The sequence below is a fragment of the Panthera leo genome, chromosome D3, assembly GCF_018350215.1.
Source record: "Panthera leo isolate Ple1 chromosome D3, P.leo_Ple1_pat1.1, whole genome shotgun sequence".
NCBI lineage: Eukaryota > Metazoa > Chordata > Mammalia > Carnivora > Felidae > Panthera > Panthera leo.
Window position 1 is genome coordinate 12438373 of NC_056690.1, and position 14461 is coordinate 12452833.

General features: G+C 52.3%; 1 long non-coding RNA gene across 1 annotated transcript in view; it reads right to left on the minus strand.

Annotated features, from left to right (window-relative positions):
- Positions 1-10832: 10832 nt before the first annotated feature.
- LOC122203884 overlaps positions 10833-14461 on the minus strand; it is a 44269-nt gene continuing 40640 nt past the window's right edge. Inside the window, exons 3-4 of the long non-coding RNA XR_006195383.1 lie at positions 13437-13618; positions 10833-11299 (exon numbers count right to left, since the gene is read on the minus strand). This is a non-coding gene — a long non-coding RNA (uncharacterized LOC122203884). The remainder of the gene's footprint in view (positions 11300-13436; positions 13619-14461) is intronic.

Sequence of the window (14461 nt, forward strand, 5' to 3'; positions counted from 1 at the left end):
AACCTTCTGGGTGAGCGGTGCACAGGTTACCCCTGTTGTAGGAGACGAGGCAAATGAGCTCGGGATTGGCCACAGACCGAGAAGGTGATGGACTCTGGGGTCCTTTCTTACCCATTCACGGTGGACTCACAAGCCGTGCCAGCCGGGAAACCCAGCTGAGGCAGGGGCCCCTGGGTGGCTCAGCTGGCTCAGCGTCCAACTCTTGATCTCGGCTCAAGTCACGATCTCACGGTTCGTAAGATCGAGCCCGTCAAGGGGCGGGGGGGGGGGGGGGGGTCCGCGCCGAGGGCGTGCAACCTGCTTGGGATTCCGTCTCCCTCTCTCTCCGCCCCTCCCCCGCTTGCTCTTTCTCTCTCTCTCAAAGTGAATAAAAATCAACTTCAGAACAACTATTTACAAACAGAACAGCTAATTCGAAACCACACGGTACGGCCCCCACCTCGCTCACTCGGACCCACCCGGATGGGGCAGATCGGGCTCACCGGGGTATCCAGAAGGTCGGGAAAAATCTTTCAATTCAGCCACCACGCGAAGACGCTCCCTGAATCCGGTCCCTCCCACGCACCTCCAGCGGTTTCCAGCTAAACGCATTTCCCTGAGGTCTCGGGAGAAGCTTCTTGGCGCTCTGGAACTCCCCAGCTGGGGCCTTCCTTCCTGTTTTAAGAAGTGAAAGCTTGTGGACACCAGGTCGGGCCCAATATAGTTCCCGATCTAAATTTAACAACAATAACACCGGCTCCAGCCTGACCCTGCAGAGAAGAAAGGGGAGAAGGGAAAGGGAAAAAAAAAAAAGTAACAACTAATTCTTCACAAATTAGGACAATAATAAAGGTTCCTTTCAAGTGTCAGGGCATATTCTTAGCAAGAACGTAACACCTAAATCAAGTCCAGGCTGTAAAAATGGCATAATTGCAGGAAGCCAGGCTACAGGCCTGACTTCCTCTGGGGAGACAGGGGACTTAGGGGGTGTCAGAGGCCGGGCAGGCAGGGATGGAGCTGGGCAGGGCCTGACTCACTGGAAGGAGCACACGTCTGTCTGGAGTCCCACCGAGTTCCATCTGGGGTCACCTGCCCCCGCCCCGCTGCGCGGGCCTTGGGGCTGGAGCCCTCGAGGGTCATCACTAGGCCTCTGGCCCGCCTTCCGGGCCCGTTCTTCTTGGCACAGCCCAAGTGCATGTCCAAGCTGGATGGGGCCACGTAGGAATACACCTCTCAGACCAGCACCTACAGGGAGCGCAGGAGACCGAGGGACTCAGCTACAGGCTCTCCCAGCTGCCCTCCATCTATCTGCTGGTGGCCATGACTCCCGGGGGCCACATTTCAGCCAATGCCTGAAAACGGCAAGGACACGAAGGCAGCCCTGTTCCCGGAGACACGAAATTCCCCTGATGGCTCCAGGCCTCCTCAAGGCTTTGCAAAATCTTCCCTAGATGGCCAACCGGGGATGCGGCCCTCTGACCTTCTATCTTGTGTCTCCTCACTCGGATTCAGACCCGCCTTGCTGACCAACCGCTCATCCTGCCCGTTCTGGCTTCCTCGGTGTTTACTCTCGAACAGGCACCTCCTCACTTGTCATCTGTCTTGGTATCTGCTTCTTGGAAGATGCAGATGAACACACAGGGTCGTATCCCTTCTGGGCATAATCCCCTTCCAAGAGCTTGTCATCTGACCAGAAGAAATCTAACTTTCTTACGCTGGCCTTCATGGACCCTGCCTACCTCTCTGACCTCAATTTCTAATCTCACCCCCTGACTCGATGGTCTTCTTTTGCTGTTCTTTGAACATCCCTAGTTGTCTCTGCCCCAGGGCCTTTGCACCTGCTCTCCCTGCTGCCTGGATCATTCTTCTCCAGGCCTGGAGGCTTCTTACTCATCCTCCTCGGCTCAAATATCACCTCCTCAGAGAGGCCTTCCTTGACCCACTTGATTGAAACAGACTTCCTGTCTCTGCTCCCTAATCAATATCTACTTTTTAGACTGAGAAAATACATCACTCCGTTCTTAGTTGATCTGTCTGACAGCCCTTCTTGAAAGTAAACATCTAGAAATATAGTAAGAGCCAGCATTTACTGAGGACTGACCAGCGCCCAGACTTTTCTTCTAAGAGCTTCTCAGGTTTAACTCATTCGATCCTTCCCAACCTCCTGTGCGAGGCAGGTGCCACTTGTATTACAGATGAGGAAACTGAGGCACGAGGAGTTTAAATAAATTCCCTGGGGTCATAGAACTAGTAGGCAGGACAGCAGGATTTGGATCCAAGCTGTCTGGCTCCAGAACCCACCCCCCCTTTTCTAGGATCTCATTTTGCGTCTTGTGAAGAGAGGATACCTTTAAGCACCAAGAAGTACCCCCACGTCTCATCCTGTGGCAAAACTGAATGGACTTGTCACGTGCCTGCGGCAGACCCGAGGCTTTACAGGAGTCACCCTGTGCCCTTTGCCCCAACACCCTGGGAGACGGGCCCCGGTTATTTCCTTCACTTGCTCTCCCCTCCTCCTCACTACCCTTCTCTGTCCAGCCCTGTGCCGCAGAAGCTGACCTCTCCCCCTGCAGACATGGCCCAGGATCCCTGGTGCCCTGGCTTCTGGTTGGGATCATCGAGAGGGAAGCACGGGCAAGAGATCAAGGGGTAAAAGGAGAGAGAGGCCGGGGCATTTCTTCTTCCTCCCTTGCTCGGGACCACATCAACTGGTGGGGAGATGATATGTCCCTCCCCACGCACAGCTCCTGTTGGAAAACTCATTCGGCACGACCCTGTTCCTAACGGGGCTCCTGAAACCCCCTTTGCTTATGTTTTGCTCTTTCAGCCTACGGAGGGGGCCTCAGCGCCCCTCATTAGCTCACTGAACCCTGTCCACCTCTCTGTAAGCCACCCCCTGATTAAACTCTCATAGCGCGAGCCATCCAGGGTAGACTCTTCCGGCAGGGATCCTGGCTGCCGTGGGAGCGTGAGGGTGCCCCATGTTACAGATGAGGAAAGAGAGGCTCAGCGTTTAGGACCCACCGACCCAAGGTCACGTGGCTTGGCCGAGATCAGATCCGACGCTTGTCTGCTCCCTGCCCGGCCCATTCTTACAAAGACCCACCTGAGCCCCGTGGTCAAGAGCATGGCCTCTGGACTCACCTTAGGCCCGGGTCCAAGGCCTAGTTCCGTGACCTTAGGCAAGTAATTCACTCCCCCTGTGCCCCGTTTTCCCCACCTGAAAAACAGGCATAATAATCGTTTTCCTTTTCCCGGGCTGTTGTCAGAACTAAATGTTGGTGTATGTGTAATACTTCAGGGTGGCCGGAACCCAGTGCGTGTGCGATAAATATAGCTGGCGTCACTGCCGTCGTCATCAGCACGATGACCGCTGTTGGCATTGGTGTTTCTTGCCCACCGATATCATTTCCAGACTCGCTACTCCCCAGAACATAACAAGAGAACAATTCACACAAGGCGTGATGAGCTAACCTCCAGCTATTCATAGGGTTTATTCTTACCAACCCGGGAGGACAGTGGACCCCAGAGTTGTTGAACTGGGTCAAAGTTACACCTGACCCCTCCTTTCCTGCCCCCGCCCCCCCCCCCCCCCAGGCTCTGGCACGGGAATTATCACAGCGTCCCTTGCCTCTGAAGGCCATCCCTGCTGCGAGGCTTTGATAGGGAAAGTGTGAAGAACAAAGACCATTGTTCACAGAGGCGGCTGGTGCCTCTCAGGCCCCCGGCCAGCTTCCCAGGGCTGAGGTCTGGCTCCTAAGACACAAAGACGAAAGTCATTAGCACCGGGGACAAACAATGACGGAATCACTTCTATTTACCTGAACCGGAAGGGGCTGCCGAGTGGGGAACAATGGAGTTGGGTTGAAGACACGATCTGCCCACCCCCCCTCCCCTTACCCAGTTTCTTTCAAAATAATGGGGCCGTGTGTGGTCCCAGAGGCTCAGGAGGCTTCAGCTCTGATTTCTGGAAAGATGGCACAGGACAGTGGTGACAAGAATGGGCCGTGGCATCCAACTGGAAAATGGACGTAATATTCGCACCACCCTCTGCAGCAGCGTATGTGATCGTGACCTAGTTAAGGGCTCCCTGCGGGCCATCAATGATCACCTCCCCCACCCCCCTCCTCCTTCACTCCCTGTAGCTTGAGCAAGTCCCCTGCCCCTCGCTGAACCTTGGTTTCTGTATCTGTCAAATGGGAACAAGCCACCAGCTCAGAAATCAGGGGAAGACTAAGAGAAAAGAAGAAAAGCAGTTGGAAACAGTGACACCGTGCCAATTTGGACGCAAGATCTCATGAAGAGTCTAGTCCCGGCTCACCTCCAAGGTGACAGCCCATGTGACCTTGGCCATGCCCTCCCTTCCCAGGCCAGGCACCCCAGGGGCATTAAGGGGATAACCGCAGCATCATTCTCACAGGGTGCGTGCCTCTCACAGGGCGCTGGGCGCGATGCTGACTGTGTTCCAGGTGCCGAACGCCGTTACAACATGATTAAAAGACTGAAGTTTTCAGGAAGGTCAGGAGCAGACACAGACAAGTAATTAACAGAAATTAACACGCTGCCTAGCTACACTGCACCGCATACCCATTGTATGGAAGGAAAAACTGAGATCTGGGAGACAAACGTGGGGGGGTGGCTTGGGGGAAGCACCTGCTAATGACCTGTGGTAGCTGATGAGTTCAAGGTCATTTTTACCAGGGTCGTTACCAGGCAGGGAGAGTGGCGGTGGCGGGGAGCCTAGAATGACTGGTCTTTGCCAGCACCCTCATGGCCTCGCCCTCACCCAGCAAGGTGCTGATGGGGGGTTGGAGCCCGTTGATAGTCCAGACGGAGAAACCAGCTCAGACCGGCTTAAGCCAGCCCCTCTCCACCTCTCAGCCCTGCTTGTATTGGCTTCATTCTTAGGCAGGCCCATCCATCATGGCGGCAAGATGCCCATTGGCAGCTCCCCATAGGGGTTTCACCAGTCGGGCACCCCCAGTGAAGAAGAGCGCCCTCCTTGCCCAGAGGAGGAGGGCTCCCAACGATAGTGGGTCCCCACTGGAGTGCCTTGGGTCACATGACCATCCCCGACCCTGTCACTGGGATCCTATCCCAGGGGATGAAATGTGCCCATTGGTCAAATCTGGAACAGGCACTGAATCCATTCCCCCTTGAACATCAAAGACGGAAAGTGGGGGCAAAGGGGGGGTGTATCCCGAGGGAAAATCGGGGTGCTATTGCCAGAAGAAGGCAGGGTGGGTGTTGGGTATGCACAAACCACACATGTCTGTTCACAACCTCACCCCTACTCCCGCCCAGCCCAGCAGCTGCCACTGGGGTCAGTCTCCTCCTGCCTGACCACTGCTTAGGATCTACCCGCCCCCGTTGTGTTCAGCAAGGTTCAGAGGGAGGAGGACCACCACACACGGCCAGCGTGAGTTAGTGACCTGGCTGACCGAAATTTCTGGACCTCAGTGCCTTCCTCCGCTGTACGAGGCAGAAACGTGTGCCCTCAGGACATCAGTGAGCATCATGAATGATGCAGGGTGCAGCGTTTCTCTGCATTTGACCGATCCCTTTGCTCTGGGGCGAGAATCCCGACTTCTGCTTCACCCAGTAAAAATAGCTATGGCTTATTAATGCATACCCAGTGACGCCTGGGCTGTGTTCACTCAACTCACATACCGACACCACGAGAGATAGACGCTGTTTTAATCCTTCGTAGAGGAGGAACCTCAGGTGCAAAGATGCTTAATAACTGGGCCGATCTGCCTGGAGGATCCCCTCCAGCTCTCCGGAGACTGTGCCCATACCGCGTGCAGACGTTCTCTTTTTATACAACCAAGGATGATTAAGTACCTACTGTATTCCAGATACGGAGGTGAATGAGGCCTTGTTCAGAGTCTCTAAGAGCTCACTTTCTAAGACAGCGGCTCTCACCTGGGGGGCTTATGAGCAGGACCTGGGGATCTCTGTATTACTACTGGGGGTGAGGGTGTCGCGGGCAGGTAGAAAGTACAGACCAGGAAACGGTGCCCCACACCTACAACCCTCTCAGCAGAGAATTGCCAAGCCCCAAACGTCGAGGGTAATGAAGTTCAGAAATCCTGATTCGGCGAAGGAAAAGTACAAAATTCATGCCGTGATCAAACTGCGTGCCTCCTCCAGATGTGTTTTAATAGATCTAGACTGTAAAGAACGAAATATTCCAACGAGAATCAGAACAAAAGCCTGGCGAAGAGAAACATACTATAGGAACCGCATACTTAATTAGCCCTCCCACTGACGACAGCTTTTGAGTGATGCCTGGGAAAGTCAGCCTCACACCCCCCAAGCCTCAGTTTCCCTACCTGTGAGGTAATCATGGCCTTTCCTGTCCAGGTCGAGGAGGGGCAAAGAGCCATATGGACAGCGGTGAGGAAGAGGACAAATCCGTTTCAACGCAGCAGACCAGGGGCCGTTATCTGGCCCCCAGATGTATTTTGCTTTCCAACATAATGTATCCTTTGTATAAACTTATAATTGAAATAAAATTACAAACAGTAAACATATGTCACCACTAAGACAGTTTTGGCAAAGTGAGCGCTTCCCCGTCACCACCGTCAAGATGGCAGTGTAGACCGCGGCAAGTGGTCTCATACCCACCCTCCTGGCCGTCACCCTTCCCAAAGGCGGCCTCTGTTAGGACCCCTTCTCCACAGTTTAGTTTGTACCTTTGAACGTTAAGTAAACAGAATCACAGGGCTTCATTCTTCTTTGTCTGCTTACTTTCCCTCTATTACGTGTGTGATTTATCTAAGAAGTTGCTTGGGGCACCATTTCATTTTCACAGGTATATAGTATTCCACAGTGAGAATCTGTGTGTGTGTGTGTGTGTGTGTGTGTGTGTGTGTGTTAATTTCTCCATTGTGCTGTGGGCGGGTATTTAAGTTTTCAAGTTGTGTGCTGCTGAGAACATCCCAAGGCGTTTCCAGTGCACGTATGAAAACCTTTCTGGTGGGTTCCTAGTTCCTTTTAAAATTCCATCATCCTTTCCGCTTAATTGTATTAAATGCTGCCTCGAGCCTACAGGGTCCATCCCTGCCTGAGAGTTTCCAGCCTGTGGGCCTGTCCTATAGATTACAGACTTGCGAGCCCCCCACAGCTACGTGAACCAACACCTTCAAATAAATCCTTTAACACACACACACACACAAACACACACTGGTTTTGTCTCTAGAAAACCTCGGCTGACACAGATTACCAAGGCTTTGACTGAACTCCACGCCTCTCTGTTAACAGAGGAATGTACCCAGGCATCGTTGACAACCTGCTCGTCGGGGAGACTGGTTAATTAAAAAAAATTAAAATTAAAATTAAAAAAAACAAGGTGACATGTGGAGACAGAATTGCCATTAGAGAAATTAAGTTTTTTTTAAAAAGCCAAAATGACGCTCGTTTTTCAAGACAGCATGCATCCAAGAGTAGCGGGAAATACCGAGGGAACATTTTCCTCACGCCGCGTGTATGCCCACTCTTCAGATTGGGAAACTGAGGCTCAGACAGAGGCAGAGGGTTCCCCAAGGCTAAAAAGACAAACATTGGACCTGTTCATCTTCGAGACTTGGCTTCCTCACCAACACGATTTGCTTCTTACTCTTGAGCTGGCAGTTTGGGAACTGGAGGCTGACCTTCCCCCTTTGAATTAGTTACCACCCCCCCCCCCCCCGGCCCCCGTGTGCCATGAGCAGGCTCACGGCCCTGTGTGTGTGCAAAACCATAGCAGTCGCTCGCTGGGGAAACTGGGTAGCCGATTGATGCTTGCTCTAGCCTATTCTCAGACCTCCAGTAAACCCCGGGGCCCTGACTCTGGCCACCTGACTCAGCTGCATATTTTCAAGTGCACTTGACAACAACTGAAACGCGGTTCCCCGGAGGCTCTGCACCAGCCTCCAGGCAAGGCAAGACGTCGTAGGCAGCTTTGTAGAAGGGGCTTGGACGCTGGCTCCATATTTCCAGCCACTCACCCCTCCCGCGGGGTCGTTTGGGATGTCATCTCTGGATTCACCTCTCTAGGATTACCCTCCCAGGCTGTCCTCTGCTCAGGGGCCAGGGTGCTTCTGCCAAAACGCAAGCCTGGTCACATCACTTCCTTACTCACAATCCTTCAGTGGCTCCCTATTGCCTTCAGAACAAACGTCACAGTTTGGTCCAAAAGACCCTGTTTACATTCCTGGCTTGTTATTCCCACTGCTTCTCGAACTTTCTTCCTCCGAAGTCCTGCCTCATTTGTAGTGGCCACGAACCGTGCACTCTTTCAAAGCTCCATGACTTTGCACCGCTGTTCCCTGTGCCTCGAATGCCCTTCCCTCATACCGCCTACTCAGCAACTCCTCCTTACCCTTCAAAACCCAGCTTAAGCATCACCCTCTCCTGTCTCTGAAACCTGACTTCTGAAGAGGAACCCTTCTTCCTTCAGCGTTTGCTAAACAGTAACAGTAGCAGGAGAGCCCAGGGACGGCCACAAAACCCAGCAAGGACCCGCCACTTTGGCCCAGGCCCTCGTGTGAGTCTTCATTTCCCACAAGCCACCGGCTGAGAACAGCCCCAGGCCTTCCTCCTGGAGGCCTTGCAAGCCAGAGTCTTTGTTTTCCAGCCCAGGGCCCCTTCAGTGATCTTGTTTTTCATGGAAAAGCGGGGCGAGTTCATTACATTGTGTTCCTGCCTCGGAGATCATTGTCATTCATCCGACATCAAAGTCGGAACCTTGATCACCTCATTCAAGGCTTGTTCCACCCAGATTTTCTTACAACCAGGAAATGGGGAATTTCCTTCATTTTTAAAACCATCCCAGCAAGCCTCTGCCACCCAGCTTCCTTTACAAACCTTTCTTGAAACACAAAGATAGAATCAGGCTGTCCCCCCACTGCAGTGGCCCTGAAGGGTCCCAGCCTTCCTCTGATCCTTATCAAACACTTGTTGAGCACTTGGTAATGGCAGTATTTCTTATTCATACAACACCTTTCTGTGGGGGCCGGCGTTGGGCAGAAAGGGGGCGGGAGCCCCGCGAAAGCCTTATATAGATTTTGCTTCGTTTCTCCCGCCCCGGCTGGAAAGGACACAGTCTTTACTGGAAAAAGATACAAAGTTGGGAAAGCAGAGAGGCTTGCCTCAGAACCAAGGAATGTGCCAAGACTGGAACCAGCTGCCTGACCTTTGAATGCCTTTGTTCCATGTTGATCGTTATTTACTTGACCTGATTTTAGATTTAACGCGCCCCTGATAGCTGGTAACCCAACTAGGTTTCTGTTTCCCACCTTCCCTGCCGGGCTCCCAAGCTTTTCTCCATCTGATCTGTCTTCCCGCCTCCTGCCATCAGCCTCCCCCCCACCCCCCGGGGAATCCCTCCTCCTCCTCTGTCCACAGCTTGAAATGTCCTGTTCCTAAGCATTCGTCCCCAACCCCCCTCTTATCTCACTCTTTCTTGGCCATCTCCGGCTTTCCCAGAGCTCTGACGGGTGAAAATTCCAAATAACTCCAGCCCAGACTCCAGAGAAGCTCCAGAAGGGAATGACGTCTCAGGGTGGGTTAAGCTGCTGTAACACACAGCCCCCAAGTCTCTGTCTTGACACGGGAAAGGGTCATGTCTCATTTATGCCAAGGGCCACGGGAGCCAGCAGGGCGTCTCCTACGGGGACATTCGGCAGCATTTGGAGATATTTGGGGGGATATTTGTCAGAACTGGAGGCAGGGACAGCTGGCATCTAGGTGCTAAGAGGCCAGGGATGCTAGTAACTATCCTTCACGACAGAGGACGGTCCCCCACAGCCAGAATTATTGGGTCCACAATGGCAGTAGCTGAGAACGCCTGTCCCAGGGCATGAGTCCTCTGCCGGGACACCGTGCATCTGACTGGCGGGAGAGCACAGGAAGGCATGGAAGATTCTATGGGACGTGTAAGAGGTCAGACCTAGAAGGGACCCACGGCATTCCATTGGACAGAACTCAGTCTCCTGGCCCCCCCCACCTGCAAGGAGGTTGGGAAATGTAGTCTGGAGGCCGTCATCTTCCCCGGTCTCCCAACCCCCTCGCCACCCCCATATATCACCTCATTTCCCACTAATTCCACTCTGTCCCCCACTCCGTCCCATCTCCTTCCACGGGCAGGAGCTTCATCTCAAAGAAACTTCTTCCTGGAACCTCCTCCCTGTCCCCAGATCCCCTAGGCGGGCCCTTGACTATGTAAATAGGCCTCAGCTCTCACTGTCACATTGCCCTGTTAATTTGCCTTCTTAGCACTCAGCACACGATCACCGCTAAAATTTCTACACGTTATATTTGTATATTTATACGATACAATAAATACATCGTATAATAAATATGTTAAATATAAACATAAATAAATATATAATGTTTATATAATCTAGAAATATAATGCATTGTTATATTCAGGTAGAAATCATATATAATATGTATGATATAACACGTAAATTATGTTGCTTATTATCTGTCTCCTACACCAGAACACTAGAACCAAAACTCAAAAGGATAGATTGCTTACTTGTCTTATTCACAGCTCTTCCCAGCACCTAGTAACGTGCCTGACATATAGAAGACCCTTGATATATACTTGCTGAACAGAAAAATGGATCCTTTCTGTGCAAAACAGCCATGTTGGTCTTTCTAAACTGCGGACCGGTTGTAGTGGCTACCAATTCTTTTCGTTTTCTTTTGTTTATTTTTTGAGAAAGAAAGAGCATGAGCAGGGGAGGGGCAGAGAGAGAGGGGGAGACGCAGAATCCGAGGCGGGCTCCAGGCTCCGAGCTGTCAGCACAGAGCCCGACGCGGGATTCAAACCCACGAACCATGAGATCATGACCTGAGCCGAAGTCAGATGCTCAGCCGACTGAGCCACCCAGACACCCCAGTAGTTTCCTATTCTAAGGTCCGAAAATATCTGGGTCCAAATTCTTTTGCCTGGTACTTATGGCCATTCATGATCTGGCCCTCTCCTACCCTCCCACCTTCTTCTTATACATACACCCCCCTACTTTGAGCTCCTTATGCTTCAGCCCACAAATCTCTGTATATAACATGTTTTAACACTTTTTAAGCTACTATTCTCAGCTCTCTATTTTTGTATGTTATTTCCATTGCCTGGAATATGTCATCAGCCTCTCCTTAGCAAACTCCTACTCATCCCTCAATACCCAGGTCCATGTTGCTTCCTCCGAGAAACCTTTCCTGATGACGTGGGCGGTCACTCACTCCCTCTTCTTCGTTTCTCACATATTTTGCAAAATCCATTGTACGTATTTTCTCCCCGGGTGCTCTCTCCCACGTCAGGTGACAGATTCTTAAAAAAAAAAAAAAAAGAAGAAGAAGAAGAAGAGAATATTTTATTTGACAGTGTGCTCTCTGGCCAGTCTCCCCCACAGTCTCTAGGCATTTTCTCAAAGGAGCCAAGAACCCAATATGATTAGGACATTCTTCTCTTGGAGTCATTGCCACTTCAGATGCAGAGCCAACTACTACTCAGAAATGTCTGCGGCTGACTCCAGATCACCCACATGCAATGGTGATCAATCACGAGAAGCCAGATGAGCACAAGGGCCAAGAAAGAGGGAAGGCAGGGAGCAGCCCAACCTCGCCCTGCTGGCTGATGTCGCTAATGGTAGTTGCCAAAGGCCCCGGCCCCTGCCTCCCAGCCCGGGAATGCCACAGACGTCCCTCATGCCTACCTCCTGTCCAGCCCTCGGATCTCAGCATGAAAACGCTCCCAACTCAAGAAGGCCTTTCCACGCCCCCAAGACCACGTTAGAGCCCCCACGCCTCTGTACTGCCCCTTCGTGGACCAATCGCCCTGCAAGTCTGTCTTGTCCATCAGCGCGTGGGTCCGCGGGGCAGACCTTGCCCTGCCTGATTCTCCGCTGTTTCGCTCTCCGCGTTTCTACAGGTCCCAGCGCAGAGCTGGCCCTCGGTATCGGCCAGGGTCCAACTGTGGATGGAAACTGAGGGCCTTTAATGCGGGGAACTGGTTACGCAAGGTATGGAAGATCCGAGAAGCCCAGGGGGATGGTGAGGAAAGCAGAGGCCAGCAACAGCAAGGGGGTTACCGCCACCCCCAGGCTGGAGGAGCAGAAGAGGAGATGTCACCACCGGGTCGGGGACTTCTAGTGGGAGCTGGAACCACAGCAGGCCTGGCAGGGCACTGAAGACGAGAAGACACAGTTCCTACCAGGGTTAGCACCTGAGCCAAAAATGGAGAAGAGGGGCGCCTGGGTGGTCCAGTTTGTTGAGCGTCCGACTTCAGCTCAGGTCATGATCTCGCGGTTCGTGAGTTTGAGCCCCGCATCGGGCTCTGTGCTGATGGCTCAGAGCCTGGAGCCTGCTTCCGGTTCTGCGTCTCCCTCTCTCTCTGCCCCTCCCCTGCTCATGCTCTGTCTCTCTCTGTCTCAGAAACAAATAAACATTAAAAAAATTTTTTTTTAAATGGAGGAGAAGACATATCATGACCTCTCGTCTCCCGCCCTCCACAACATCATGAGTCCCACCAGCAGAAACAAAGTGATGGGAAAAGCTGGTGGCGACCGCTTGCAGTGGCGATCCCCGAGACACAGAGCAGAGCAAAGGAAGGCCACAGAATGGATCTGACAGCAGGTGCTTCCCGGCTCAACCTCGAAGGAACCCTGGCTCTCCTTCTGCCCCACACCCTGTGTTAGTCAGGGTGAACTACGTTGTGCTGCGGTAACAAAAAAAACCCCACTCTCAGCTCCGTGGCTTAAAACAACAAAAGCTGAGCACTGGCAATTAAATGCTTCCACCTGGAAGTGATATTTGTCCCTTTCTCTGACATTTCACAGGCCAAGCGAGTCACATGCCCGCCATTAACTTCAGGTGAGCGGGAAAGTGTAATCCCTCAACTGCTCTCAAGAAGAAGAGAGCTTGAAATACGGGGGCCAGCAATAATCTCTCACAGCTATCTTACCCACTCCCCCCCGCAATTCTTGAGTGTCGGCCAGTTATTGGGGCCACCTGAAACGTCCACACACATAAACACACTTTTCTAACCACACCCCGAGGGACCCGCTAAAAATGATGCTATAAAATTTATGGTCGGAGGTGATCACGATCCACTGATCCTGAAAACTGCAAGTCATGGCAACTTAGCAGCTTAAAAAATAAGAGACGTTTCTTGTCTCACAATTTCTGTAGGGCAGGAACTTGAGAGTGGCTGGGCTCGTCTGTTCCGGCTCGGAATTTCCCATGAAGTCGCCGTCAGACGTTGTTGGGACTGTAACCTCCTTCTCAAGGCCTCACTGCTCCAAAGTGGTCTGCCGAATCGCTCCAAGGTGACCCACTCACAAGGCTGGTGAGCTGGTATGTGTGCTACAATGTCAGCTTTTTAAAAGCGTCCGCATTACAGGATGTTATAGATTTATACAATGGTAGCCGACCACCAACACGGCCTCTAATGACCCTCGCCTCCTCACCTTGGATAGTTTCCTCCCACAGTGCACCAAGGTTGGTCGGCGTGGCCAGCAGAACGTGGCAGAAGCGGTCAAGTATGACTTCACGCGTAAGTCGAAAACACCACTGCCGTTTCCGCTTTGCTGGCTTGGATCACTCGCTCCGGGAGAGGCCGACTGCCATGCTGCGAAGACACCTAAGCAGCCTACGGAAGGAAAGAGACCACGGGTGAGAAACCGAGGTCTCCCGCCGACGGCCAGTACCAACTCAACAGCCACGTGCGTGTGCCATTTTGACAGCCCAGCGTCCAGGTCCAGTCCAGCCTTCAGATGAGACCGCGGCCCCAGCCAGCTTCTGACTACAATGAGAGATCCTGTACCACAGCTGCTCAGACAAGCTGCTCTTGAATTCCTGGTGGCCCACAGAAGCTGTGAGATAACGACTTTGCATTGCTCAACCCGCCAAGGTTCGGGATAAGTTTTGAGACTTATCATGGTTCGGGATAAGACTTTGAGACTTCTATGGGTAGAATTTTTGCGTGCGCGCATGTGTGTGTGTAGAGAAAGAGACAGACAGAAAGAAAACTTTTAGAAGGATAGGATTATGAGATCTACTATTCTATTTAGGGTTTATCCAATTACTAATTTTTCTACGATGGACACGTATTCCTTGGAAGACGGGAAGAAAAAGACAGCAGCCGCTATTGGGCGACGAGGGCGGCTTTCGATAGCTGTTTCAGACACTGAAGCAGAGCTCGACTGGCCAGGTGGTTAGCATGGCCTGCCAGTGCAGATAACTTGCTAAGGAAGATGGCCAAGCCAAAGGAGGAACGTGCCAATGTCCACCTCGGTCTTCTCCACCCAGTTGGGTCTGCTCTGAGCTGCCGAGAGGATGTGTTTGGGAGGAACAGGGTGCTGGAGAGCGGCCGCCAGGAAGGGGCGGGGGTGTTGCATTTGGAAAACCTCAAGGTTTCTGAGCTGGCAATATATGTCAGCAAAAAAAAAAGAAAAGAAAAGAAAAGAAAAAAAGCCCTCGCCTGTCTAGACAA